This window comes from Cibotium barometz, chromosome 2 (assembly GCF_041138505.1).
Source record: "Cibotium barometz isolate CiBa-2024 chromosome 2, ASM4113850v1, whole genome shotgun sequence".
NCBI lineage: Eukaryota > Viridiplantae > Streptophyta > Polypodiopsida > Cyatheales > Cibotiaceae > Cibotium > Cibotium barometz.
The window spans coordinates 46207082-46212736 of NC_141047.1; positions in this window are offsets into that span (position 1 = coordinate 46207082).

The window sequence follows — 5655 nt, forward strand, 5'->3', positions numbered from 1 at the left end:
TGGTCTTTGTGTGATTTGCCTATTGGTAAAAAGGTCATTGGATGTAAGTGGGTTTTTAAGTTGAAACGAAAGCCAGATGGCAGTGTTGATCGCTATAAGGCTAGACTTGTTGCAAAGGGTTATGCTCAAGAAAAGGGCATTGATTTTGATGAGATCTTTGCTCCCACTTGTCGTATGACTACCATTCGTAGCATTTGTGCATTGGTAGCTCATAATGGTTGGAATGTACATCAGTTAGACATAAAGACTGCGTTCTTGAATGGAGATTTGCATGAGGAGGTGTATGTATCGCAACCTCGTGGTTTTGTTCAAAGAGGGCAGGAAAACAAAGTGTGCAGGTTAAAAAAAGGCTTTGTATGGTTTAAAGCAAGCTCCACGAGCTTGGTATGAAAAGTTACATGCATATTTGCCTGCACATGGTTTTCAGAATAGTCCAACAGAAAGCACTTTGTATGTTAAATGTGTGGATGATGTACATCTAATCATTGCTCTCTGTCGATGACATGCTGCTCATCACAGGACCAAATGAGAGTCATATTGCTGATTTTAAGGCTAATTTGAATGCCTCTTTTGAGATGTCAGATTTGGGGCATTTGCATCATTATTTGGGGATACAATTTAAGCAGTGTGATGGAGGTATTGCTTTGTGTCAGACAAAGTATATTGAGACATTGTTGCAGAGATTTGGACTTGAAGACTGCAAACCTATTGCTACTCCAATGGAGACAGGTTTAAAGTTGAGTCTTCATGATGCTGGAGATCACTTTGATGTCACACTCTATCAAACAGATGTTGGTTGCCTCATTTATGTATGCATTACGAGGCCGGACATCTCGTTTGCAGTCTCACAGGTGAGCAGGTTTATGCATAGCCCAGGGTCTCAGCATTGGAAGGCAGTTAAATGCATCTTTCGCTACTTGAGTAGCACCATACATCTTGGGTTGTTTTATCCCAAGGGGAGATCGTTGTTGCTGCCAGATTTACATGCTTTTTTGGACTCAGATTGGGCTGGTTGCTATGACACAAGAGTGTCCACAAGTGGTTTTTGTTTCATGCTCGGTAGGTCATGCGTATCTTGGTTGAGCAAGAAGCAACCTACTGTGGCCACTTCTAGTTGTGAAGCTGAGTACAGGGCAGCTTTCACAGCTACAGTTGAGTGTGTATGGCTCAGACGGCTTGGCTGACTTGGGTGTTGGATAGGAGTCTGCCACCTCTATCTACACTGACAATCAGAGTGCATTGGCAGTTGCGAGAAACCCAGTTTTTCATGCTCGCACAAAGCACATTGAGGTACATTATCACTATGTCAGGGAGAGACCCTCAGTAGGAGAGACCAGCTTGGCATATGTGCCAACACAGGACAACCTTGCCGATCTTTTCACAAAGGCGCTTCCTCGTGAGAAGTTTGAAGCTTTCCACAAAGCTTTGGGCTTGCTCCCCTTTGTGGACTGATCTACTTCGGGCATGGCACTTCCCTATACATGAGTGCCAGCTCTCGTTCACACCATCACTCCCAGGGGGGATTTGTTGCCATATATATAGGTAGTGATGTGTGTGAACACACTTAGGACCGCCGGGGTACTTTTTCCCTCCTTAGGAGGTTTTTTCCCCTGGCTTGTATATACGCCCATTATTCTAGGGCTAACTTATCTTTGTACATTGACACAATCTAATACACTGTGTGTTGTGTGCATTCTTGCTTCTTCTTCTCCAAGCTTTGTGTACTTTCCTACAACCCTAATTCCAACAGAACCCGTGGCAAAGATGAGTTTTGAAGAACATATACTTGGGGGAAGCTCATCAAAAGTAGATTGGAGTGATGAAAGTGCTCTATATATGGGTGATGGAAAAGCCAAAGGAAGAGGCTAAGGATGAGGATGTCAAGGCCAAAGAGGTGGCAACTTCGGAAGGCGCTAAGGTGACAATAGCCATGAGGACCCCACAAATAGGGGAGCCAAAGGAAGAGGCTGAGGCTGAGGAAGAGGATGAGGATGTCAAGGCCAAAGAGGTGGCAACTTTGGAAGGCGCTAAGGTAACAATAGCCATGAGGACCCCACAAATAGGGGAGTCAAAGGAACACTTAAAGAGGCTAAGGTGGAAGATAATCCTACTCCAAATCTGTAGGCATTGAGTCCAAATCCTTCAAATTTCGACTCTAAATATTTACTCAATGCTTAGAGATCACCCCGGATCTCTCCCCCTTGCGTAAAGATCCCAAGGGCATGTACTCGAACTCTTCCACCCCATAAGAGTTCGGATCTCTCCACCTTGTGTAAAGATCCCAAGGGCGTGTACCCAAACTCTTCCACCATGTAACAGTTCTGAGGTCGAGCAATCCACATTGGATGTGGAGTCTTCACAAATATTTAAAGGAGCTCGTGTCACACACAAAGGCGAGGGTGATCCTAGAAAGCCTCTTTTATGTGATTAAAAGTCTAGAAATGCTCTTATAGTTTCATCGACAACTAAATCTGCAAATTCCTCATGCAAAACACCCTTTGGACATTGGGCTTAAGATTCCTATTCAAAGTAAAGAGATATAGGGAATGGATCATTGACGTAAAGGAATTATGCCTGGACATAAGGAGAGAGCAAACAAGAAGACAAACATAACTTGTTTGCTATGCAACAGCGGCAAGTGATAGAGTCTTTAGAAAAAGACAAGTGGTACATATACTTCACTTGTACAAACCACATGACTGGAAGAGAAGTCTTATTCTCTTCAAAACAAGAAGTCACTTAATTTATTCCTCATAAGAATTCATGATTAGTTTTAAATTTAGTTCAGCAAAATACTCAATGAATAAAATTCAGTAAAGTAGTAATTGAAATATTACCCTTCGAGAAAGTTAGTTCAGGGAGAACCTTTCCAGACTCGAACCCTGAATCAGACTATGACCAAGACTTAATCTCCTTCGTCAGTTTCAAGAAAAGACGATGTGACTAGTTCAGGAAAATTTCACTCAAATCACCCACCGAATCTGAAATCAAGTTATCCACTGGAGATGATACACCATACCCTAGAAAACACATTGGGAGTATACCATTGGAGGTTCCCAAAGGAGGTGTACAATATTTGAGCTATGTTCTAGGCATTACAAATAACTTAGTGTCGGTTGGACAGATTGTGGAGCAAAATATGCAAGTGATCATGAATCTGAATGGGTGTATTGTCCAAGACTATAACTCACTTCAACTTCTTGCAAAAGGTTGGAAGGATGTTTCTTGGATGCAATGCCCACATGAGAGGCATGTGCATATAAAAGAAGCTCTTCTATGTCAAAGATTGAGCTTTGGCACAAAAGACTTGGGCACATAAGTACAACTTGATTGGAAGAGATAGCATATAAAGGATTTGTAAGGGCATTTCCAAATCTTAAAGACAAGAATTAACTGGACTATGTGAGCCTTGTGAAAAAGCAAAGTCATCAAAAAAACCTTTCAACAAACAAGGATATGTCTATTAAAAGCCTTTGGAACTTATGCATGGATCTATGGGGACCAATGCAAACTCAAAGAATTGGAGGCAAAAGATATTACATAACCTTCATTGATGACTATTCAAGGAAGGTTTAGATATACTTTTTTAATACTAAAAGCAAAGATTTTGATAATTCAATAGTTCAAAGCAGAGGTGGAAAAGCAAAGATGTCTCAAGGCCAAAAACTTGGGAAATGACAAGCGAGGAGAGTATATGTCATGGAAATTTGACAAGTACTTGAAGCAACAAGGTATCAAAAGGAAATTGATACACATCACAAAGGAATGGAGTGGCAAAAAGGAAGATTTGGCACATTGTAGAGATGGCAAGAACCATGCTATATAAGAAAAAAAATCCAAACTACTAGTGGTGGGCAGAGGCATGTAGTTATGTGGTCTTCTTGAGTAATTGATTTCCTATATCGAATTAATCTAAATACAACTCTCACAGAGAAGTTCATTGGACAAAGCCTTAACATGGTGAACTTGAAGATCTTTTGGATGCTTGTGTTATCCACATGTATTAGATGATATACGAACAAAGCTTGAGCCAAAAGCTTTGAGATGGCAAAAGGGTGCCTTCAAGCGCTATGACCTAGCAAGCAAAAAGATGTATGTATGCAAAGATGTTTACTTTGATGAGATGCATAGCTAGTATGACAAAGCATGAAGAAATGTGAACCAAGTGCAATCATCGCATAAAGTGGGCAAATAAGAAAAAGATGAGAAGATGTCTCCCTACAAAGGATCTTACACTATCACTAGTGAACCAAGCACAAGTGGTACTCAAGAAGTGATCTCTCAAATCAATCAAGGAAGTGAATATGTGGAAGAAGTTCAACTTTGTGCTTGGTTCACTATCACTAGTGAACCAAGCATAAGTGGTACTCAAGAAGTGATCTCTCAAATCAATCAAGGAAGTGAATATGTGGAAGAAATTCAACCTTGAAGTTCCACAAGTGTAAAGCATCTAATTTAAAGGTTATGACTCTTTTATGGTGGTTAAACATTATGCTTATATGACAAAGGTGACAGAATTGGAAGAACCAAAGAGGTTTGAAGATGGTATACAAAGCCATAGGTGGAAAGTGGGTATGGATGAAGAGATTGATGCTCTTCAAGAGAATTGACCATGGGATACTATCCCACACAAGGATGGTATGAAAGTCATTAGATGTAAATGGGTTTACAAGATCAAATACAACTCGGATGGAAGTCTAAACAAGCTCAAGGCAAGACTTGTTGTAAAGGCGTATGCACAAACACATGGAGTAGACTATGCAAAGACCTTATGACCCGTTTCAAAGATGGTTACAATAAGAACCATTATTGCTTTAGGAGCACATCAAGGATGAGTGTTTCATTAAATGGATATATATAATGCTTTCTCAATGGTTACTTGAAGGAAGAGGTTTACATGGAACAACCACAAGGATATGAAGATTTACATCATGTAACATACATGTGCAAGTATATAAAAAAAAACCTTTATATGGATTAAAGCAAGCACTCGAGCATGGTTTGGTAGATTCTCAAATTATTTGAGAAACATTGGCTTCATCAGTTATGTAGATCCTTCACTCTTTGTGAAGATAAAAGGAAGCAATATCATAATTTTGGTACTTTATGTGGATGAGCTTATTTTGGCAATTGATGTTGAAGAAAAGAGTACTAAAGAAAAAGCACAACTTTGTGCGGAGTTCAATATGAAAGACTTGGGAGGGTTTAGATATTTCCTTGGACTAAAAATAATCAAAGGTGAGAAAGCATATGTGCTTTCACAAAGGAAATATGTCCTGGACATGTTGGAACAATATGGTTTGATAAGTTGCAAACCTATAGCCACACCCTTGGAGGTAAATATGAAGCTTGAAGCAGACAAAGGATCAATATTTAAAGATGAAACCATGTATAGATAACTTGTGGGAAAACTAATTTATCTCATAATTATAAGGCCAAATATTGCTCATGCTATTAGAGTGGTAAGCTCGAGAAGGCCTCACATAGATGTAGTGAGAGGAATCTTGAGACATGTCAAAATCATAGTAAATCATGGACTTTTTTATTGGTGTGAAGATGAGTTTAAACCTCATACATATTGTGATGCAGATTGGGTAGGAGATTCATCAATAACAAGGAGAAGCACCCCAAGCATGTGTTGCCTGATTGGGAATG